This window comes from Eubalaena glacialis, chromosome 11 (assembly GCF_028564815.1).
Source record: "Eubalaena glacialis isolate mEubGla1 chromosome 11, mEubGla1.1.hap2.+ XY, whole genome shotgun sequence".
Lineage (NCBI taxonomy): Eukaryota > Metazoa > Chordata > Mammalia > Artiodactyla > Balaenidae > Eubalaena > Eubalaena glacialis.
In genome coordinates, this window is record NC_083726.1 from 40,775,112 (window position 1) to 40,801,376 (window position 26,265).

Here is a 26,265-nt window from a genome sequence, read left to right on the forward strand (position 1 = left end):
AAACATAAAAGACCCAGAATAGCCAAAGCAATCTTGAGAAAGAAAAACGGAGCTGGAGGAATCAGGCTCCCTGACTTCAGACTATAGTACAAAGCTACAGTAATCAAGACAGTATGGTACTGGCACAAAAACAGAAATATAGATCAATGGAACAGGATAGAAAGCCCAGAGATAAACTCACGCACATATGGTCACCTTATCTTTGATAAAAGAGGCAAGAATATACAGTGGAGAAAAGACAGCCTCTTCAATAAGTGGTGCTGGGAAAACTGGACAGCTACATGTAAAAGAATGAAATTAGAACACTCCCTAACACCATACACAAAAATAAACTCAAAATGGAATAAAGACCTAAAGGTAAGGCCAGACACTATCAAACTCTTAGAGGAAAACATAGGCAGAACACTCTATGACATCAATCACAGCAAGACCCTTTTTGACCCACTGCCTAGAGAAATGGAAATAAAAACAAAAAGAAACAAATGGGACCTAATGAAACTTAAAAGCTTTTGCACAGCAAAGGAAAACATAAACAAGACGAAAAGACAATCCTCAGAACGGGAGAAAATATTTGCAAATGAAGCAACTGAGAAAGGATTAATCTCCAAAATATACAAGCAGCTCATGCAGCTCAATATCAAAAAAACAAACAACCCAATCTCAAAATGGGCAGAGGACCTGAAAAGACGTTTCTCCAAAGAAGTTATACAGATTGCCAACAAACACATGAAAGAATGCTCAACATCATCAATCATTAGAGAAATTCAAATCAAAACTACAATGAGATATCATCTTACACCGGTCAGAATGGCCATCATCAAAAAATCTACAAACAACAAATGCTGGAGAGGGTGTGGAGAAAAGGGAACCCTCTTGCACTGTTGGTAGGAATGTAAATTGATACAGCCACTATGGAGAACAGTATGGAGGTTCCTTAAAAAGTTAAAAATAGAACTACCATACGACCCAGCAATCCCACTACTGGGCATATACCCTGAGAATACCATAATTCAAAAAGAGTCATGTACCACAATATTCATTGCAGCTCTATTTACAATAGCCAGGACATGGAAGCAACTGAAGTGTCCATCAACAGATGAATGGATAAAGAAGATGTGGCACATATATACAATGGAATATTACTCAGCCATAAATAGAAACGAAATTGAGTTATTTGTAGTGAGGTGGATGGACGTAGAGTCTGTCATACAGAGTGAAGTAAGTCAGAAAGAGAAAAACAAATACCATATATTAACACATATATATGGAATCTAAAAAAAAATAAAAATGGTTCTGAAGAACTTAGGGGCAAGACAGGAATAAAGACACAAACGTAGAGGTTGGACTTGAGGACACAGGGACTGGGAAGGGTAAGCTGGGATGAAGTGAGAGAGTCGCATGGACATATATACACTACCAAATGTAAAATAGATAGCTAGTGGGAAGTACCGCATAGCACAGGGAGATCAGCTCGGTGCTTTGTGACCACCTAGAGGGGTGGGATAGGGAGGGTGAGAGGGAGGGAGACGAAGAGGGAGGAGATATGGGGACATATGTATATGTATAACTGATTCACTTGGTTATAAAGCAGAAACTAACACACCACTGTAAAGCAATTATACTCCAATAAAGATGTTAAAAAAAATGAATTAGGCAAATATGTGGGAGAAATTTGCCTGCATTTACTTGAATATAAGCAACATTTTCCTTCCCATAAGTATTTGAGAAAAGAAAACTCTCCTCTAAGTTGGTGTGGGAGTGGGATGATAGTTATATTCAAGAATATGAAAGGACCAAATGTGTCAATTATCACACAGTGTCTTGAAGCTTTCTGCCAGCTTCAGAATCTAAATCTCTTTGCATTTACATATTACGTTTCTTCTCTAGGTCTTTCCCTTAGGAAATTCATCCAAAAATATCAATTCTGGTAAGTAATCCGTTATGGAAAATGCAGTCTTTTTCATTTGAACTATGTAATATCTGTGCATTTACCAGTCCCAGTTGTGGAATTAAATTTTTCAGATTTTTGCTAGATTTAGTTTAATTATTAGACCAATCTGAATTCATTTACAACATGCTCTGAAGAAAAAGGTAGAGTGTACTGCACTTAAGTATTAAGTTTTATAGGAGTATTTTCTTATGTGCATTTTATTTATGTATTTTTTCGATTAATCATGGAGATGATCTGTAGCGTGATACTTTTGGTACAAATTCAGGCTATAAGAGTTAAACTTTATTTAAATTCATTTTATCTATTTATTCATGCATTTCTTCATTCAGCACATATTTACTGAGTTCCTACGATGTGCCAGAAATAATGGTGTCAGTACACAGTGGTGAAAAAATATCGAATTTTAAGAAAAACTGTGACTAAAATCAATTGGTATGTAATATCGATACTTGCACTATAATTCCTAGAAAAAGAATAGCTTACCTCTGATATGTAATAAAAATCATCCATATGAACCTTAATATTCATTTTATAAAGTACTCATCACCTTTTTCCAATTTGCTGGAAGTTTGTTCATTGAAGTCTCACTCAACAGCTCAAAAACTGTTAAAAGTATAATTATAGCATTTTAGAGCTGTAGCTAATCTTAGAGATAATTCAGTCACAAACCTCAAAATGGAATTTCACCAAAGTTTAATGATTTGCCTATTTACTCAGATGTTAAAGGTGGAGACAGCATAGGGCCCAGGTATAATGAATCTTAATTCATCCTATTCTTATGACACCATAATGTAGGTATTTTCTACCACAGAAACTCAGATTTTTCACTTAACATCATTCAGATGTTAAAATACAGCACAGAATTGATTTCTATGTCAGAGACTGTGGTTTACCGAAATCCATTTGCTCTTCTTCCTAGGCACGCAAATTGACTACATGCCCCAGACTTCTTTGCAGTTAGGTGTGAACATGCCACTAAATTATAGGCAATGGGATAAAATGGAAATGCTATGTGCCATATCAGGGACAAGGGTTAAGAAGATGGGTGGCCGGTTGCACACTCTTTCTTTCTCCACTGACTGGCTGCAAATGATAACAAGAATCCACACTATAGTAGGAACATAGATGAAAGAACCCTGGGTCTCTTAATTACTACTTAAAGAAGAACTGCTTAAAGATCAAGATTCATCCCCTTGAACTGCTAAATGAGCAAGAAATAAACTTCTCTTGAGCTTTAGTCGCTAAAATTTTGTTGATGGATTTGTTTCTGCAGTTTTTGCATCACACCTCATTAAGGATTCTGACTGATTTCTTGGAATCTGAATATTTAAGCACCCAATCTGAATATTCCCATGGAAATTCATGCAGGTTTCATTCCTTCTCTCTTTTGCAGGGAGAGTCTAGGTGAGAAAAGAAAACTGATTTTCATATAAAAAATGAGCATATAAGTGTAATTTTAAGTACAGAGATAGCTCTATTTAGACATTAACTATTTTATGACTAATTTGATAGCTAAGAAGTTTTAAAGCCATATTTTCATTTAAGAAGTGCCGGTGTACGTCTATGAAGTTATTTTTTTTAAAATTTGGCCCTTGTCAACTTTTACAAAACTGTCAATGAATGTCTGCCAAGAAATGAAGAAGAGCTTTAATTACATGTCTCAAAGAGTGAAGGATGCAATAAAATTACGTTTCTCGTTTTGTAATCACATGCATTAAAAAAGCAATGGGCTAACACTGATATTCTCCAAAGGTTTTACTTCATAACTGTTTTAGTCTGTTTTTCTTCATAAACTGTACTCATTCTCTATATGCCACATTTTTCTTCAATGGTAGAGATAAGTACTTATATCAGCAACCTTTAAAAAATTATTTACCACTATTATAATGAGCAATGAAAGTGTAAAAAATACATATGTACATTTATGTGGAATATACTATGGTATATATACTGTACAAAATAAAACACATATATGTATATGTGTGTGTGTGTGTGTGTGTATACATGCTACAAGAACTTCCTTAGGCAGAAATATTTCACAGTACTTATTCGTAATCATACACAAACATGTATCATGTTATTTCATCCTCATATTTCAAAAATTCATGAAATAGTAATAAAAATAATAAAATTTAACATGGTTATTAATTTTATTATTTTCTTTAAAAGATATTCTCTCGAAAATTTGGAAAATAGAAATAGAAAACTCAAATAGAAAATTCAAATATACAATATCATCTTGAAATAAATACACATCTAAAAAATAATATTAGGTTATTGTTATTGTTATTTGAGTCTATAAGTAAAACATCAAGGTTTTTCAAAACTGCGTTTTTCTCCATTGTACTTACGATGCACAGAATGAGATGAGTAATAAACCCTGGTTCACTGAACATACTCAGCGTTGTCAGTACTTAGCACACTTTTGTTTGGTATTTACTATATTTTAATAATGTAATAAGCACCAGCAAACTCACCAATGAAAATCTGAGTCACCTTGCCAATGTTTTAGTTTTTATCTGTTTTAATGCCTTTTTAATAGTTGTTCTTATAATATATTATAATTTTTCTTTTTCTTTTATTACCTCTTTTGTTTCTCTTCTTTTGGGTGTATTCTATAATAATTAAAATTATTTTTCCTGATGAATGTTGAATTCATTCATTCTGATGCTTCCTACCATTCTAATACATATATTTAAGGCTATAAGATTTTCACAAAGCATAGGTTTTGCTGAATTCTACAGGTTTTTATAAGTACTGTTTTTACAATCATTCATTTCTAGGAATATTATAATCAGCCTAATTGAGGTATACTCTGCACACAGTAAAATTCATCAATTTTAAGTGAATTGCACAGTAAGTTTGGAGACAAATATATGTACTCATATAACTACCACTGCAGTCACTGCAGAGGACATTTCCATCACCCCAAAAGTTACATCATGCCCTTTTGCATTAAATCCCCTCCACACATCCACCCTAACCCTGGCAATTATTGATTATTAAATGTGCCTTTTGTGGAATTTTATATAAGCACAATTATATAGTTTATGATTTTTTATCTCAGGTTTTCTTTATCTAAGCACAATTTGTTTATCCATTCACCAGTTGACGGACATTTGGGTTGTTTACAGTTTGTGGGAATTAAGAATAAAATTTAATGAACTTTCATGTACAACTCTTTGAGTGGATGTATATTTTCCTCTCTCTTGCATAAATACTCTAGGATTACTAGGTCATATGGTAAGTGTGTTTACCTTTATAAGAAACTGGCAAAGTATATTCTAATGTGGAAACCATACCAGCAATATTTGAGCTTTCCAGTTGTCCTGCATTCTCAAAGATACTTGTTATCACAAGTTTCTTTCATTTTAGCCATACTAGTGTATTTATAGTGGCATTTCATAGTTTAATTTGCATTTCCCAAAGGTTTAATGGTGTTGAACATCTTTTTATGCGCTGACTGGACATTCATATAACTTCTTTTGTCTATTTTATTTAAATGTAAATTAACTAAAATAAAATAAAATTTTAAAATTCAGTTTTCTCAGAAATAGACCCACAAACATAAAAAACAAACTTATGGTTACAGGGAAAGGGGAGAGGGATAAATTAGGAGTTTGAGATGAACATATACATAGTACTATATATAAAATAGACAACCAACAAGGACCTACTATATAGCACAGGGAACTAAACTCAATATTTTATAATAGCCTATAAAGGAAAAGAATCTGAAAAGAATATATACATACACATATATATGTATAACTGAATCACTTTGCTGTACACCTGAAACTAACACAACACTGTAAAACAACTATACTTCAATTAAAAAAAAACTTAAAAATAAAACATTTTAAAAAATTCGGTTTTCTAGTCACACTTGGCCACATTTCAAGTGCTTAACAGCCACATGCAAAAATGCAAACTATAAACTGGGAGAAAATATTTGAAAACAAAATCTGATAAAATATTTTAATATTGAATATATAAATAGCTCATAACTCAATAAAAAGTGAACCAACCTAGTTTAAACAACAGGAAAAGTTTTGAACAGACACTTCACAAAAGAAGTTTTATTCATACCAATTTCTTCCTTTTGTAAGTGACTTAGTTTCTTTTTGTTTGTTTGTTTGTTTATTTTGTTCTGGAGGCATAGATTTTCTTGTAATTTTACTTTGATATATTTTGGACTTGACCCTTCCAGGTTAATTTTTCTAGGTACAAAGATAGACCTTTTCAGTAGAAAGGGCAGGTCTGCTTTTATGTCAGAAAAATTTTTAATATTTAGCTCTGTTATAAAGTTCTGTTTTGTTTTTATTAGATCTTCCCATTCCAATTGTATGTATGTATGTATGTTGGATCTCTGTGCCTGCCTTCTTTTTTTCATCATTTAATCTTTTTTTTGTCAGATTTCATTTTTGTTCTTTTACTTTCTGTATCACTGTCATATTTTTTTCTCCCTTGGATACTTTTTATCTCCATATTTATTTCTGAGTTGATCTTCTGTTTTTCTTCAATGAATAATTTGTTTTCCACTTCTCAGTTTTTGAATTTCTGATTCATCTGGTGTACCTTATCTGTGACAATTATTTAATTAGGTTTAATTCATATTGATGTTATGTACCAGTTTTTCTCTTCTTTGTGGTTTGGAGTATTTCTTCAGCTGAAAAATTTTGATTTTTACTTTATCTTTTCTTCTCATACTAGCTTTTTATGACTAATGGGTTCCTTTTACTGTTCTTGATAAGCTTGGTAATATTTTTCTGGACCAATAATAATGGATTATTCTGTGGATGGAGGATAAAAGAGTTTGAGTGATTTTATCTATTAGTTCAAGATTACCTTCAGAGTGAAGGACAGTTCACTTAATAAATGGTGTGTTGGGAGAGGTTGATTTTTTATTTTATATTATCCAGTGAGCTCATTTGCCCTCTGTATATCAGCTATTTGTCAGACATGTGGGAAGGACATGACAGATCCAAACAGCTGAGGGATACAGAGCAAATGAACCCCTAGGATGAAGACCCAGAGTCATTAGAAAACCACAGGCAATTCACTCTTTACTACCTAGAATCAGAAAAGGCTTACACTTACCCCTTCCCCAACAAGACAACATTAGGAGGAGACCCTCTTTAGAGTTTATCAGTCCAGTAAGTTTAGAAAAGGAGGGGTGGGGAAGTCCTGCCTAAAATTAGTTATTTTAATCTATTTTATCAGATTCTTAAATACATAGGGCTTCCGATTTTACTCCTGACAAATCCTGAGAGTACCCTGAATCATTACCAATGTCAAGCAGGCACCGTTTGCCCAAAATCATTGGCAAGGAGAAGCAACAACATAATCCCAGCAGTTCTTTTTACTATTTTATCTTTCTGCAGCACAGCAATGCCCCAAGCCAAAAACTCTACTCCCTGCCTTGTCCCCCAGTCCTTACACAAGATGCACATACTAGTTCAAAACAGAACCCTAGACACTTTGTGTTGTTGTTTTTTTCATTTACGGGTGTTTTCTATTTATCACCCCACATTGACCTTGTGGGAGGGAATCAGCCAAAGTATGAACACTAAAATAGTGCTCTTACAAAGTGAAAACGTTGAGTCCCTGTAACATTTATGAAGAGTTCCTGCAACTAGCATAATTCTGAAACTTTTATGAGAACAATTTATAAGGATTTCTTTTAATAAGAGAAATTCATAATGGAGGTGATCCTTATAAATTCTGGAATTTTCATCTTTCAGATGAGTTGAGGTTAAAAAGATGTTTATTTCATTAACATACTTGCCTTAGTAGGTAATCTTGGCAAATAAGTTTTAAATTGTATTTTCCTTTTTTAGAGTAAATAATGGACTGAAGTTTTAAAAGTACAAGTAGAGGTAAGAAAAAACAATGCTTTTTGGAGACTTTGAAGTTAATAAATTTTGTTTTACTGAGGCACTAAATGAACCACAAAACAACTGCTATTACCCTTTATGTAAAAATTTGTTTAACCGGAGATTTTAAATTTGGATCGAAGTTTCAAATAGGAGTGTATCAGGCATAAAGACATATAACCACATAGTTATTCAAACTCAGATTTGTTCAAGGTTTCTTAAGAGTTTTTTCATCCTTGGTTTCTTTTGGATGCTATTTAAAGGACCTAAATCCTTTGTTTTGAAAATCAAACACTTAGAAATATAAATGTAATAAAGGATGGCAGTACTTCAATATATGTGCATATATGTCATTTTCCTCTTATATCCATGAATGGTGAATGAGAAAATACTATTAGCATGGTAAGTTGGGAGACAGGAACCTGGCAATGAGCCATACAATGTACTAGAGAATTTACCTAACCATTCAGAATCTCAATGTACATAGCAGAGATAAAACCATCTCTAAACCTCCCGGGTAAAATTCTTGAATAGAAAATTTCATTAAGAGAGTAGTTGGCATTATCTTAGAAGGCTCCTCAAGGTCAGTTTACGTGGAATTCTGTACGAGTAAATCAGGATGGGTTGAAGCTTTTCAATAAAGTAAAGATTATTTTTTTATAACCTTCTATTCTGAAATAGAGAGCCTTGATAAAAGACTGGAGCAAGTATTGAGCTTTTATAGACCCTGGTGCAATGTCGGCTACCTTGCAGAGAGCCATACATCTCTATTTAATCATCCATTCTCTAAGGGCCTTGGGATTTCAGATAAATTTAAATAAATCAACCTTGATTTTTCAGACAGAATTAGAGAACCTCTGATTTATGGGCCACTCAAACTTGTACCTATAACAGTGTAATGACAAAGTAGGAGACAATTTTAGATAAATGTCAGCTAAGATTACAGTTAAAACTCATGCTCAGTGGGGTCTTGTCTATCCTATATGTTCTTTGTAGCTTTGTTTTATCAATGTATCAAACGGCACTTATATTTTACAGAACCTTTAAACATTTATTACTTTCACAAAGGGAAAAATATATATAAATTGAAAAAAGTTCTGTGCACTGATTTAAAGCCCATACTAAAGTTCCAAAGGTAAAATCAAAATATTATTCTATCTTGTGCTCTGTCAACCTTGTTTAAAAAAAAATTTTTTTTTCCTTTGGGCTATAGAACTGGAAACCAGTAACTCTTTCAGAGACTAAAATTTTATGAACATGGTCTTCATATTGAAATACTCTGAAGGTGACTGGTTACAGTTTTTCCACCATTGTTTTTTCTACTCAGGATACGCAATTTTCAATTGGGGATATAATTGAGAGAAGATGGAGTAATTAGTTTTTCCTCAATTTGTAATAGTAAAAAAGGTATTTGGCTATACTTTCCATTATTGGTAGAGTAATAAAAGGTACATTATTGTCTCAGGGCATAATATCAGATCAGATATGAATGAAGTAAGGCAATGACTTTTAATAATTTAAACTAAATATTTTTAGTTTCAAAAATAAATCCATTATTCAAAATATATTTTAAAACATGATTAAATGCATATAACTTGTAAAAATTAATATATATTCACTGTAGAAATTTTGGAAAATAAAGAAATATATAAGGAAGAAAAGCAATATTATGTCTAATCTCACTTTCCAGCTCCCAACACCCTTAGCATATAGAATATTATTTTGGTGTATTAATCTCTGGCATTTTTATATGTATATGTATATATTTATATATAAAATTGGAATTATATTATGATTATGTAAGTTTTATACCCTGCTTTTGGTCACTTTAGATGATTTAAAAAATATTTTCCCTTGTTATTAAATATTCTTCCACAGAATTTTAAGATCCTCATAATAGCCTGTGAAATATATGTAGCATTATTTGCTTCTTTGTTTATTATAATAAACATGATTCTCCTTCACTAGACACAATGTAGTGAACTAAATGTGAATATCAGTTGATAAAGGTACAGCTTTTGCTGGAGAGTCAGACATCTGAATAAATAATATGACAGAAAAAAATGAAGAAAAACATGATATGAAAACAAGAATTGGAAATCAATGATGGCTACAAAGAAATAAATTTAAAAGTCCCAAATTAAAGAAATTAATGTACCCATGTTGTATTATTTTACTAAATTGAGTTAGAATTGAGTTTTTAAATATTCTTTTAATTGCCCAAGTAAATAACCTACTAAGGTTAAGCCATATATACATATTTTCAGTATTTCAATTTATTAGTGTATTTTCATTCAAATAATAAATCTTCCATATGGTTATGTAATTTTTATTGCATTCCAGATGTGACATGCAAATTGAAATTACTTTCACACTATACTATCTAATTAGACATTAATAGAAAAAAACTCTATATTATTTTCCATTTTGTAGCTCTCATTGAAAGATGAAAATTTTAAGAAAAAAATTAATAATTTCTTTTAATGAATAAGTTTCTGCCAATTAAGATTGCCTTTTCAGTTAAATAACATAAGGAGATAGAAATAGTACTTGATCTAAAGTATGCAAATTCACTCCTAAAAGCAATGTGAAATACAGCTGTATATGAAAGAAAAGAAATTAATCTAGTACTGAAGAGAGAAGGAGGAGAGAATAAAATCTGTTCATACATTTTATTGGAAATTTCATTAGATGTTGGCTCTTATTTTTTAGTTTTTGGGGTTTTCAATACATTGGATCACTGAAAGTCAAAGAGTAATTATAAAGTTTTAAAAGCTATATATATATATATTCAGCAGATGAAGAAAATATATCCATAATTTCCATTAATCACTGAAGTACTTTTCCCTTTATCTTTCTCACTGATATTATTATATCTTGTACTTTTAACCTTAAATAATTATATACACCTCCTTTGATTTTTTTTAAGGTAAGAACAAATATAAGAACTAATTTTAAAATTTAAATATGTAGTTTAAAAGGATATATAACTTCACTTACACCAATGGATAGATCATCCAGACAAAATTCACAAGGAAACATCAGCTTAAGTGTCACGTTAGACCAGATAGACTTAGACTTAGCAGATATATATATATATATATATATATATATATATATATATATACAACGTTCTCTCCCCAAATGGCAGAATACATATTATTTTCAAGTGCACATGGAACATTCTCCAGAACAGATCATGTGTTAGGCCACAAAACCAGTCTTAAACATTTTAAGAAGACTGAAATTATATCAAGTATTTTTCCTGACCTTAATAGTGTGAAACTAAAAATAAATTACAAAAAGAAAACTGAAAATTTCACAAATATGTAGAGATTAAACAACATCAAACTGAACAACCATGGATTAAAGAGGAAATCAAAAGAGAAATTAAAAAAACCTTGAGATAAAAGAAAATGAAAATACAACTCACCAAAATTTATGGGAATGTAGCAAAAGTAGTTCTAAGAGGAAATTTCATAGCAATACATGTTTAGCTCAGGAAACAAGAAAAATCTCAAATAGACAACCTATGTTTACCCCTTAAGGAACTAGAAAAAGAAGAATAAATAAAGTCCAAAATTAAAAGGAAAGAAAAAGCAAAGATCAGAACAGAAATAAATAAAAGAGACTAAGAAGACAATAGAAAAGACCTATGAAACCAAGAGCTGGGTTCTTTGAAAACATAAACAAAATTGACAAACCATTAACTAGATTCACCAAGATAAAGAGAGAGGGCTAAATAAATAAAATCAGAAATAAAAGAGACATTACAATTGATACCACAGAAATACAAAGGATCATAAGAGACTACCATGAACATTTATATATCAATATTGAGCTTTGTAGAATAAATTCATACATTCCCAGAAAACTACAGCCTTCCAATTGAAACATAAAGAAATAGAAAATCTGAACAGACTGATTACTAGTAAGGAGATTGAATTAGCAATTAAAAAAAACCTCCCAACAAAAATGTCCAGGACCAGACAGCTTCACTCATGAATTCTACCAAACATTCAAAGAAGAATTAATATCTATTCTTCTCAAACTCTTCCAAAAATAGGAGGGAACACTTCCAAATGCACACTACAATGCCAGCATTACTCTGATACCAAAACCAGACAAGGATACCACAAGAAAGAAAATTATAGGCCAATATCTTTGATGAATACAGACTCAAAAATCCTCAACAAAGTGTTAGCAAACTGAATTCAATGATACTTTAAAAGGATCATACACTATGATCAAGTGGGATTTATTCCAGGGATGCAAGAACAGTTCAGTATCTGCAGATCAATCAACATGATACACCACATCAACACAAGGAAAAATAAAAATGACATGACCATCTCAATAAATGCAGAAAAAGCATTTGACAAAATTCAACATCTATTTATGATAAAAAAAAAACTCTCAATAAAATGGATATGGAACAAACGTACTGAAACATAATATAGGCCATATATGACAAGCTCACAGTTATTCATACTCAATGCTAAAAAGCTGAAAGCTTTTCCTCTAAGATCAGGAAGAAGACAAAAATGTTCACTCTTGTCATTTTTATTGACACAGTATTGGAAGTCCTAGACAGAGCAACTTGGAAAGAAAAAGTAATAGAAGGTATCCAAATCAGAAAGGAAAAAGTAAAATTTTCACTATTTGCAGAAGACATAGTATTATATATAGAAAACCCTAAGGACTCCACCAAAAAACTGTTAAACTAATCAATGAATTCAGTAAAGTTGCAGTATAACAAATCAGTATACAGATATCTGTTGCATTTTTATACATTAGTAACAAACTAGAAAGAGAAATTAAGAATGCAATCCTACTTACAATTGCTTCAAAAAAAAAAATACCTAGGAAAAATTTATCCAAGGAGGTGAAAGATCTATACACTAAAAACTGTAAGACAATAAAAGAAATTGAAGAAAATACAAATATATGGAATGATGTTTGGTGTCCAGGAGTTGGAAGAATTAATACTGTTAAAAAGTCCATACTACTCAGTCTACAGATTCAATGCAATCCCCATCAAAATTTCAGTGTCATTTTTCACAGAAATAGAGCAAACCATCTCAAAATATGTATGGAACCACAAAAGATCCTGAGTAGCCAAAGCAATCTTGGGAAAGAAGGACAAAGCTGGAGGCTTCATGCTCCCTGATTTCAAACTATATTACAAAGCTACAGTAATCAAAACAGTATGGTATTGGCATAAAACAGACATATAGATCAGTGGAACAGAATAGAGAGCCCAGAAGTAAACCAACGCATATATAGCCAATTAATTTATTTAAAAAAAAAAAACAGCCAAGAAAATACACTAGGAAAAGGATAGTCTCTTCAGTAAGTGGCACTGTAAAACTGGACAGACACATGCAGAAGAATGAAACTGGTACAATGTCTCATATCATACACAAAAATTAACTCAAAATGGATTAAAAAATTGAATGTAAGATTTGAAACCATGAAACTCATAGAAGAAAACATATGTGGTAAGCTCCTTGACGTCAGTCTTAGTGATGACTTTTTTTTCGGATTTGACACCAAAGGCAATGAAAGCAAAAATAAAGTGGGACTACATCAAACTAAAAAGTTTCTGGATGGCAAAAGATACCATCAACAATATCAAAAGGCAATCTTCTGAGTGGGAGAAAATATTTGCAAATCCATATGTCTGATAAGGGGTTAGTATCCAAAATATAGAAAAAACTCATACAACTCAACATCAAAACAACCAATCCTATTAAAAAATGGGCAGAGGCTCTGTATAGACATTTTTCCAAGAAGACATACAGATGGTCTACAGACACATAAGCAGATGCTCAATATCACTAATTATCAAAGAAATGCAAATCAAAACCACTATGAGATACCACCTCACACCTATCAGAATGGCTATTATCACAGGTGTTGGCAAGGAAGTGGAGGAAAGGGAACACTTGTGCACTGTTGGTGGGAATGTAAATTTGTGTAACCACTATGGAAAACAGTATGGAGATTCCTAAAAGTAATTAAAAATAGAACTACAACAAGATCCAGCAATTCCACATTGGCGATTTATCTGAAGAAAGAACAACACTAACTCAAAAAGATATAAGTATCCCCATTCATTGCAACAGTATTTATAACAGCCAAGATATGGAAAAAAACCTGTGTCCCAAAATGTGAGATTTATATATATAAATAGAATATTACTCAGCCATAAAAAAGAATGATATCCTGCCATTTGCAACAAAATGGATGGATCTTGAGGGCATTATGCTAAGTTAAGTAAGTCTGACACTTTGCTAGGCATTATGAGAGAATTCAGGGACTCTTTCTGATTTCTTTAAAAAAATACCTTATAAACTTAACAACTTACAAACTATTTTACCAAATAAAAAACCAAGGCTCAGAGGAGTTAAACACTTGCCCCAAATGAGACAGCTGGAATGTCAACTCCAGAGTATGAACCAGGATCTGAATTGAACTCCAAGGCTATTATTATTGAGTTCACTATTCAAGACCCTTTAATCAAATTGGAGAAATAGAAACTATGAACATATGAGAGGAGCACTGCCTCAGAGTGGGAGATCTTAAGCATGATGAACTGCTTCTTTCGTTGTATACTCTTTCTACCAGAAGAAGAGCATCTCCAGTTACCTTATATCTGAAAATGAAATCCACTTTGTTCAAATGCTTTTTTAATGAACTTATTTACTAAGATAATAATATAAACTCTGCATGTAAAGTCTGTCGTTCAATCTATCTTTGATTAAAAGTATATGGAGGTTCAGAATCAAATCTATATATCTGAGTCACTTTGAACATAAACACATTTTGTCCTTATAACTCCCCCAACTATATTCACTTTGAGCAATGAACAGTGGTGATGGGTTAAGTACGATCCTTCCCACATATTTAATATGGTAGGTGCTTTATAAATCTTACCAGTTGTGAAACTGTGCACAAATTTGAGTGTGGAATAGAATCTTTATGCACAGCTGGATTCATGATGCATGGATATTTATAGGTAACCTGGATACACAATGCATGGATAATATAGAGATAATCTGGATATGTGAAACTTAAGCCAGTGACCCAAGCAGCAGCATCATGCCCAACCAGTGAAAAGTAATCAGTATCCACTATAATCTTCTGGGCAAATTAAATAAAAATATATTATTTTGAGCAGTTTAGAAAGGCTTTTTTTTTTTATTGTTACAATAAAGTCTTCCCATGTGACAAAATAAGATTTAAGCATTATGATAGAGTCCAGAAAAAAAAGTAATGTTTTATTCAAAGGAATAAACTTAGTCATATGTTGAGTAAAGAAATGTTTTTGTCTCTTCAGTTGTTTATATGTTGCAGACCATTTGGAGAGTAGGTTAACTGCAAATTCATTTTATTCAGTCAACTTTTAAAGTACAGTTAATAATTTATATTTGAAAACATTCCTCATATATGAAAAACAAATTAGCCCTAGAACTCCCCAGCCCGCACTTCATCTGCTCAGTGGAGAGCCTGTTGGCATCAATTCCTGGGGATGGTTTGCAGAAGACCATCCTAAATCCCTAGCAATCACTGATTGCTCAAGAGTCAGCCTTAATTTAAGCATGAAGGAGAATTAATGCAGAGGTTCCCTCCAGCTCCTAAGCTCTGAGCTTTAATCACTGCTTTGGCGCTGCCCAGGGCAATCAGCACATCAGAGCTGTGACTCATTCCTGGGTAAGCTGAGTCTGGTATGGACCTGGGTGGATGAGAGCTTAATTATACCTTGTCTTTTTCAAGCAGAAACAACTGGTATATTTAGAGTCTTCTGCACTGCCTGAGATCATATTTGATCTACTGACCTGAAGATGAAAAACTTCCAATGTGAATTGCTGACTCATGTAATACCTAGTCTCTCCTTTTCTCTCCATCTCTTTCTATTTTTATTGGTGGAGGGTAAGACCTCATCTGAAATACCTCTGATATTTTTATTTTCAGTTCATGGAAATGAGATTATTTTTCTCTCTTGCTTGATTTTCTTTACATCTTAGATTGCCTCAATTTCTTTTTGAATATGAACTGATTAAATTTCCTGATTTTAGGTCAATACTACTGTTGATACTAGAGATCAGCTAGTTCAAGTCATGTAATTGTCAGTGAAATTTGCTTCTTCAAGGTTTACTCTTGGTACCTGGCCACGCTGAAAATTTGGGCACAGGTTATTAAGAGGCATATGTTAATTTCCCAGCATAGTACAATGGTATTCTATAGTGAGTTCACAACTAATCTGATGTTCTCTAATGAGATTACAGCTTAATCCATTGTAATTTAACTTTTATTTTTGATTTGTAATAAGAATAGCAGCATCTCACATGTACCAGCCACTGTCCTAAATAACTTTTTATATTATTTCAATCCCCACAAAAACTTCTATGAGATAAATGTTTGTCATCTCCATTTAATAAATCTGAAAAGAAAGACTCTGATTTTGTGAGATTCGTCCAGGCCCCAAAAGCAAGTAAGTGGTAGACCACAGAGTGAATCTAGGTCAGTCTGAATTCATGTCCCATGATCTTAATCAATACTATACACTACTTCACAAAAAAATTGTACAGATTAAAAGCTATAAAAGTATTTAGATAGACTGTCTTTGAAATAGTTAACTTCTCTAAAACTGAAATATATTTTCTATGAATCTGAGGCAATCCATTGAGAGTTTTTAAGAGTTTAGATTAACTGTAATCTTTTATATGAAGAGCCAGATCTTTAGTTGAATCAACTTTTATCAGACTCAATGATGATTTGACAGTGTTCAACACAGCTAAAATAATACGGTCTACCAAAGATCTTTAGTCTGTATTTGGAAAAATCTTTGTCAAATGTGAGACTACAATCTTGTAACATAATATCGTACTGGGATCCATTACTTCACACATTGTCAAATGGAAATCCTGGTGAATATTTTACTCATTAGATTTCTCAACATAAGTTTTCAAGATATTAAGCAGTCTAATTATTTTCAAAAGTAGGTACATGCAGTAACAGAAACAGGAGTATAATTTTAGAATTAGGCTATTTTCACATTAGCTCTGTAGCAGACTTCAGAACACACTTGAAATGTGGAACTTGTAAAAACACTTATCAAAAATGAAATAAGGTGGTGTCTACACCCACACTTGTAATGGAGAATTCCCCAAAGCATTCTGCTGCTATTTGGACATTTTCTCCCACATGTAATTATTTTTTAATTCCATCAGTTTCGCACTGTGATTGTTTTTTCCATGACCAAGTCTCCTGTCAGAATTAGGTATATATTCAACTTGATGACTACTTTTCTATGTTTATATTTACCTGCCCTTTCAAGAGAGCTATGGCCCCTCTTTTTTTAATGTAAGCTTTCATGTATAATAAAGGGAAGTGGGCACATCAAATAACTGGAGGCTCTGATTCATGGTATAGGCCTTAGACACAAACCTGGCTGAGTGGCCACTTGCTTGTATTCAGCACCCCAAAGAACCTGAGGCTTTAAGGCTTTCACATCTTCCCATCTTGCTTCGTGTATAGTCTCAACTAAAATAATGACAGAATAGTGGACTATCTTATGAAGAATGTAGCCATAGTCAGAAACAAGTGCTGCTGTACACATTCCTGTGTGGTAGGGCTCATAGGCCTTCATACAAGCAATAAACTATCTGACTGTGTCTAAGAAGTATTAAGTCTTTCCACCCAGCCTTAAACAGTCTACCTTGGGAATTATGTGTTTATAGCTAATTGCAACCAGGTACAGAACTGGTGGCTGGGCTGAATTCACATGAACAGACAAAGGGGATTTAAATATTTGTGTTGTTGAAGAAAAGGGCATGCTGATATATTGATATAACACAATTTTCAATATTTATCCAAACCAACCAAAAATTTCTCTGTGTAATTGAACTATTCATCTCATCCCAAACAAATCACACTACTTCCTGTATTTTTCACCACTGTCATCCCTTTGGAGAAAGAGATAGAAATCTGAAAGCATAACAGTTATCATAATCTATTATTTCATTTTAATTATGTACTAATTTAACCATGACTCATGCTAGCAATAGGATTCTTAATACCATTACTTTGGGGAAGTAGATTATGATTTTTCCCTAAACCACTTGCTTATTCTTGTCATCACTCTTTTATTATTCCAGTGCTTGAAATTCTGATACAAAGATGTATTTTTAAGCGTTCTTGGAAAAATATCAGTAGGCTCCCAGCAAATCTCTTAGAGCAGTGAAACTGCATTCAGATTTTGCATTAAAATGGTAGGTGAAAGAAGACAGACACCGATGCAGTCTAGGAGCAAGGCAGCCAGGTGCTTAGTAAGGATTATGTTTGATCATTTAAAAAGGAGGGGGGAAAAATGCTGTGCACATCATCAGTCTAAAACCAGGAACAGAAACGCGTTGAATTCAAGCTGTGTCATTTATTCCATCACTGCCGTGTGTGTGCCACCTTCTCCTCCTCCTCTACTTTATCCTTCTATTTCTTCAGTTTCCACCCACATGGATTGTTGCTACCACCTATTATCCTCCAAGGGAGATAGGAGGGCGGACTGGCTGCTTTAGCTCTCTGGAGAGCTGGTGCAGCTCCAGTTCTGGAAATCAGCTCACTGTGAGTGTTGGATGCCTTCTGAGCACTGAGATTTCACACTTTGCTAACATGCTTGCAGTTCCATATTTTAGGCTCTGTGTGATTACAAATGTTTAACAGGCTAGTAAGATCACCCACCGGAAATATTTGTAGAAACTATATTTCAGAACGATTTCTAAATGTCCTTTTTTTTTCTTTCTGAAAATCAGGATAGGATTGAGAGGCTGTTCACTTATAATAGGATCATGATAGAGAGCTGTTTATTTCTAAGGCTGTTGGATCAAGTTTTTAAGGAGAGCGATTAAAAATGCATCTATGGCAGAATAAGAATGTACACTGATAGTACGAGGAATACAATTTTATTTTATTTTCCTACACTCCAGATATGTACCAGGCCCCTTACACCATTCTCTTCAAGGTTCTCTGAAAGACATTCTTTTAGTTGCAAAGTGCCTTACCGAACTTAAAAGGTGTGACAGTAAAATAAAAAAGACAATTACTAACAAATACCACAATGAGTGTTGACCTAAGAAATCTCTCTGGGAGACTGTACGTTAATTACAATGAAGCTACCATGGCTTGAAACCTTTCTGGAACTCCTCTTCTGGAATTGTGTTCAGAAAGCCTGTTTTACAAATCACCTAAGAAAATGAATTTCGTACCTTGTCTATTCTTACTGCTGTGAGTACACTCAGGATGAGTTTAAAAACTGGGTTGTTTCATAACCAGTTTGAATTTGATGGAAAGCATTCGTCACTGATAGAACTTACCAGTTTCTGATTTTTTTAAACAGAATCTCTCTTTTCAAGTATTCATGAACTGCTTATTGAATTTCAACAAGAAGTTCATGAATTGTTCAGCATCTAGAAAGATTGATTAAATAATATAGACCATTTCCATAGAAATGGGCTTATTATTATTACTAACTTCCAATATTTTTACATGGCAAGTCAAAAGAAAATAGTGTTTTAAAAACTCATGAAGAAGTATGGTTCTTGAGCTTTCAGAAGTTCTAGAAAATGAGACTCTCACCCTGGGGTGAAAACTGACAGTTAACTTTATCAACTTCCAAAAAAAAAAAAAAAAAAAAAATGAAACGCACAAAACTGAAAAGACTACAATTAAAAATAAAATAATAGCTTTGTGGGTTTGACTATAATAACCACAGTAAAGGAAAATAAAATTTGATTCTTCAGTTGCATATGAATAACTCAATCATAGCAACTATAAATGAGGTCCTTAACTTAAAAGCAATACAAACACCATTTTTTAATACTTTTTTTCAAGTTTATGTATGTTTCTTAAAAACCTTGCTTATATTTATTATTAAATAACCATTGAAGGAAACTCAACACAATTTTTAAAAGCTACATTCACTGAAGTACCAATATAATGTAAAATCTGTCACAAAATTAGTAGTGAGTTATTCTAAATAATACTTGAATACTGTTATCAGCTATTATCAAAATAGATATCCTTCTAATTAAGCAAAACAATTTAACAACATTTTAAAGGCACAGGTAGTAGGCCGTGAATGAGTTATATTCCAAATATTTATACACTAAAGTTGCAAAATTTAACTCACAGTATATCTCAGATATGCAGGGGAAGAGTAAATTATTTATCTGTATTTGATCTGGTTTTTCTCATAAGTATCTACTTGATACTAGGATGTTACTAGGCAGGTATGTGTCTGTGTGTGCAGGGGGAGCGACATCTAATGAAATATCTAAAAACTTGCAAACTTAGTTCAACATAATGATTAGGCAATCCCATTTAATCATGCTTAATTTCTGTAGGAAATAAGAAAATTTTTATTTCTTTGTATTTTACCTTCCTCCTCAGTACACAGCATGACTTCTTATTTATGGGAGAAAAAGCATCACCAAACCCTACTTGAACTGATATGAAAACCATATGCAAAACCCTGCTGAAACTCAAGGGCTTTTCCACCACACCCCCTACTGCCCTAGTGGAGTGTGATATGGTATACAGTAAGTCCCCTCCATATGAAAGAGGTCCGTTCCGAGAGTGCGCGTTCGTAAGTCCAACAAAGTTAGCCTAGGTATCCAACTATCACAATGGGCTATATAGTACTGTACTATAATAGGTTTATAATACTTTTCACACAAATAATACATAAAAAACAAACAAACACAAAAAATAAAACATTTTTAATCTTACAGTACAGTACCTTGAAAAGTAGAGTAGTACCAGCTACATCACTGCTGCTTTTACACTTGACATCCTGGGCTTGAAATAAAGATACTGTACTACTGCACTGTATACAGCACTGTACAGTAAAGTACACAAAAGCACAACCACTTGTAGAGGATGCATGCATGTGACAATGTACACCAGACATGTGAACCAACTTACGTGATTGGACATGTGAATGTACGTTCACATCTTTGAAAGTTCCCAACTTGAAGGTTCATATGTAGGGGACTTACTGTAGTTGATTGTTTTAATTATCCCCTTATTTTGTTTACCTTGTGATTGTTTCTAGTAGTAGAGGTGGAACAAAAGTACTTGCTGTGTACTGAGATTTGCCATCTTTTAGTAGAAAAAAGGATGAGAACTCAATTATTCCTTTTGTGATGATTCCAAATATTCAAACAGTTAACCTTGCATTTATCATCCTTTCAGTATCTCAGTGTTCAACTCTTTTTATGATCTTTCTACTCAAAGTGTGAAACATAATCAGCAATATCTGCATCACCTGCGAGTTAGAAACAATGAATCCCAGACATACTTTAGACCTATGCAATCAAACCCTGCATTTTAACAATATAGCCAAGTTAATCTTATGCAATTTAATGTTTGTGATACACTGCACTAGGAGACAGAAAAATGTGGTATGAATTTTGGTTCTACCTTTGTGACTGTGGTCAACTAAGGATTATATTCCTCATCCATAGGATGGGAAAAATATGCTTATAGGTTTTTTATGCATGCAATTTGGCATTTAACAAGGTTTCCTCCACCCCTTTCCCTAGGTAACCAAAACAGCCCTTTATGTCCTATTGGGATTCACCTAATCTCCTAGTGAGGTATCTACCTATAATATTTATTCCTCACAATAGTGTATCTGACAAAACTCTCTGTGCTCCATGGTCAAGCAGTGCTGGATTTCAACACTGGTGCTGTCTCTTGGAAGATTTTTAATGAAGATTAAATGACATAATTAAAATGAAAATATTTAGCAGTTTTTCTGAAACAGAATAAGAATTCAACAATGTTTCCCTAATGAATATGAATTTGCCCTAAACCAGTTGAGTGAAATGAATGCTATATTGTTTTGTCTGAAACCAGTAGAATCTGGTTCTAAAGATCCAACTCATTGACCAGAGTTTGATGAGATTCTCAGAGGTGTACTTGTTTTCTAGAAAGTGAGTGCAGCAGCTAGTCTTTAGCATGTATTGCCCATGAAGGTCTTTGGGACTCAAATATTTAATTCCTTGGTTATCTGGCCACACTAGTTTTCATTCCCTTTTCTTTCCCTCTTTCAAGTAGCTCATTCTCACCCAATAATTAAATTTCCTACCCCTTCAAAATTGCTGATTTTAGCTCTTAGATTAAAAAAAAAACCTTAAGATGTGAACTCACAAATAAATGAATTGCTGGTATGAAATTATCTTCCAATAGTCATATATGAAAAAAGAATATTTCTTAATTTAAATGAATTTTTATTCTGTTTTTCTATTATTGTGATCACACATATACTAAAATGTGTATTCTTTTATTTAAAAATATGTATTGAGAGCCTACTATGCACCAGGCACTTTTCTAGGCAATGGGGATTTAACAGTTTAAAAACAGACAGGAAGCCCTGCTGGAACAACTGTACATCCATATGCAAAAAAAATGAATCTAGACACAGACCTTAAACCCATTACAAAAATTAACTCAAAATGGATCATACACATAAATATAAAATGCAAAACTGCATAACTCCTAGAAGGTAACATAGGAGAAAACCTAGATGACCTTGGGTTTTGGCAATAACTTTTTAGATACAATACCAGGGGTATGATCCATGAAAAAATGATTAATAAACTGGAACCTAATTAAAATGAAAAATTTCTGCTCTTTGAAAGATACTGTCAGTACAATAAAAAAAAAAATCCACAGACTGGGAGAAAATGTTTCCCAAAAAAGACACAGCTGATAAAGGACTGTTATCCAAAATATACAAAGAACTCTTAAAACTCAACAATAACAAACAACCTGATTAAAAACAGGGGTCAAAGACCTTAACAGACACACACCAAGTAAGATATACAAGCAGCCAATAATTATATGTTCTACATCATATGTCAAAATAAAACCACAATGAGATGTCACTACAAATCTATTAGAATGGCTGAAATACAGAACACTGACAATATGAAATATTGGCAAGGATGTGGAGCAACAGAAACTCTCATTTATTGCTGGAAAGAATGTAAAATGGTACAGTCACTTTGGAAGGCAGTCTGGTAGTTTCTTGAAAAGCTAAACATTTTCTTACCATAAAATTCAGGAACTGCACTCCTTAGTATTAACCCAAAGGAGTTGAAAGCTTCTGTTCACACAAAAACCTGCACCCAGATGTTTACAGCAATTTTGTTAATAATTGTAAAAAACTTGGAAACAATCAATATATCCTTCAGTAGATGAATGGATAAATAAACCATGGTACATCCAAACAATGGACTATTGTTTGGTGCTAAAAAGAAATGGGCTATCAAGCCATGAAAAGACATAGAGGAAACTTAAGTGCATATTACTAAGTGAAAGAAGCCAATCTGAAAAGGCTGCATACTGTATGATTACAACTGTATGACACTCTGGAAAAGACAAACCTTGGAGTCAGTTAAAAAAAAAAAATCAGTGGTTTCCAGGGGTTGTGGTGGGGAGACATGAAGAGGCAGAGCACAGAGAATTTCTAGGGCAATGACAATACACTATTAATACCATAATAATAAATACATGTTATTATATAGTTGTCCCAATCCATAGAATGTACAAAACCCAGAGTGAACTGTAACATAAACTATGGATTTTGGGTGATTATGATATGTCAGTGTAGGTTCATTAATTTTAACTATGGTGTGGAATGTTGATAATTGGGAGGCTGTGCCTGTGTGGGGACAGGGGTATATGGGAAATATCTTACCTTTCTCTTAATTTTAGGGTGAACCAAAAACTTCTCTCTAAAAAAAAAAGGACTATTTTTATTTATTTATTTTTTACATCTTTAAATGACTATTTTTTAAAAAGTGTCATCTTCATGTTCTAGTGAAGGAGAGACAAAATTTAAAAATCAAATATACAGTATATTAGATGGTAATAAATTATACATAATTAATTAAGCCAGGTAGAGGGAAAGTGGAAATGTTAAATGGGGCAATAAGTGGAGGTGGCATTGAAAAGGCAACTTCTGACTAGTATGTCTGAAGCAGTACACAGGGTAGAGAGTGGACATATGGTCAGATCATTTTAGGAAATGTATCAGACAAGATAAGGTCAGGTCACACATCAGTAACTCCCAGTAACATAATCCAGAGGCATAGATAACAAAGGTTTTATTTTTCATTCATGCTGCATGCACATTTTAAGTCAACTGAGAGCTCTATTTTACCTTCAAAGACATATATACATAACTACCATAATTTTCAGTTTTTGTCAACATAAGCTATTTCATACATTACAGTGCACACACAACAGAAGAAAAGAAATTCTGTTAAGCATGACCGACAGAACATAAAATTTGGGGGGGAGTAAAAATATAGAGGTTTATAACATGTTTAAACTTAAGATGTTAGCAACTTAAAATAGACTCTTACAAATATAACTTGTTGTATGTAAGCCTAATGGTAACCACAAAGCAAAAACCTACAGAAGATACACAAAAGATAAAGACAAAGTAATCAGCATACCACTAAAGAAAGTCATTAAACTACAAAGGAAAAGAGCAAGAGAAGAAGAAAGGAACAGAGAAGCACTATAAAACAGGCAGAAAGTGATTGAAAAAGATGGCAGTAAATACATACTTATTCATAATTACTTCAAATCTCCAATTAAAAGATATAGAGTGGCTGAATGGATTAAAAACACAAGACCCATCTTTATGCTGCCTACAAGGAATTCACTTCAGATATAAGGACACACACAGATTGAAAGTGAAGGGATGGAAAAAGATATTCCCTGAAAATTGAAATCAAGGAAAGCTGGGGTAGCTATACTTATATCAGACAAAAGAGACTTTAAAAAAGACTAACAAGAGACAAAGAAGGTCATCACATAATGATTAAAAGGTCAATACAATAAGAGAATATAACGTTTGTTAATATTTATGGACCCAACATAGGGGAACTTAAATATATAAAGCAAATATTAACAGACTTAAAGGGAGAAACAGACAGCAATACAATAATATGAGGGGACATTAACACTCCATTTACATCAATGGATAGATCATCCAGACAGGAAATCATTAAGGAAACATTGGTCTTACATGACACATCAGATCAGATGTACTTAACAGATATATACAGAACATTCCATCCAAAAGCAATAGAATTCTCAAGTGCACAGGGAACATTCCCTGGGATAGATCACCTGCTAGGCCACAAAAGAAGTCATACTAAATTTAAGAAGACTGAAATCATATCAAGTATCTTTTCTGACCATAACGATATGAAATCAGAAATCAATTACAAGAAGAGAACTGGAAAATTCATATATATGTGGAAATTAAACAACATGTTACTGAAAAACCAAAGGAATCAAAAGAGGAACAAAAAAATACCTTGAGACAAATGAAAACTGAAAGGCAAAATATCAAACTTTATGAGATATAGCAAAAGCGATTCTAAGAGTGAGGTTCATAGTAATAAATTCCTACTTCAAGAAACAAGAAACATCTCAAAAAACTACCTAACTTTACATCTCAAAGAAGGATAAAAAAAAGAACAAAGCCCAAAGTTAGTAGAAGAAAGAAAATAATAAAAATCAGGAAAGAATAAATAAAATAGAGACTAAAGAAAAACAGAAAAGAAAATCATTGAAACTAAGGACTGGTTCTTTGAAAGATAAACAAAATTGACAAACCATTAACTAGATTCACCAAGAAATAGAGAGAAGCCTAAATAAATAAAATCAGAAATGAAAGACATGTTACAACTGATACCACAGAAATACAAAACATTATAAGAGACTGCAATGAACAATTATATGCCAACAGTTTGGAAAAAAAAGAAGAAATAGATAAAGTCCAAGAAACATACAACCTACCAAGACTGAATCATGAAGAAATAGAAAGTCTGAACAGACCAATTACTAGTAGGAGATTAAATCAGTAATCAAAAATCTTTCAACAAACAAAAGTCCAGGATCGGATGCCTTCATTGATAAATTCTACCATACATTCAAAGAAGAATTAACACCAGTCATTCTCAAACTCTTCCAAAAACAGAAGAGGAAGGAACACTTCCAAACTCATATTACAAGGCCAGAATTACCCCGATACCAAAACCAGACAAGAACACCACAAGAAAAGAAAATTACAGGGCAATATCACTGATGAATACAGATGTAAAATCATCAATAAAATATTAGCAAATTGATTTCAACAATACATTGAAAGAATTATACAACATGATCGAGTGGGATTTATTCCAGGGATGCAAGGATGGTTCAATAAAGGATTGATCAAAATCAGTCAATGTTGTATACCACATTAACAAAAGAATAAAAATCATATGATCATCTCAATAGATGCAGAAAAAGCATTTGACAATATTCAATATCCATTTATGATAAAAACTCAACAAGTGGGTATAGAGG

General features: G+C 32.8%; 1 protein-coding gene across 6 annotated transcripts in view; it reads right to left on the bottom strand.

Moving 5' to 3' along the window:
• The window catches only part of SYT1 (synaptotagmin 1), a 1,216,262-nt gene that overhangs the window by 613,377 nt on the left and 576,620 nt on the right, over nt 1-26,265 (bottom strand). Inside the window, exon 4 of one of the 6 annotated variants that reach the window (XM_061204232.1) lies at nt 23,594-23,630. The exons of the other annotated variants lie outside the window; for them this stretch is intronic. The gene's annotated coding sequence lies outside the window, so the exon portion shown is untranslated. The remainder of the gene's footprint in view (nt 1-23,593; nt 23,631-26,265) is intronic. 6 annotated transcript variants of the gene reach the window in all.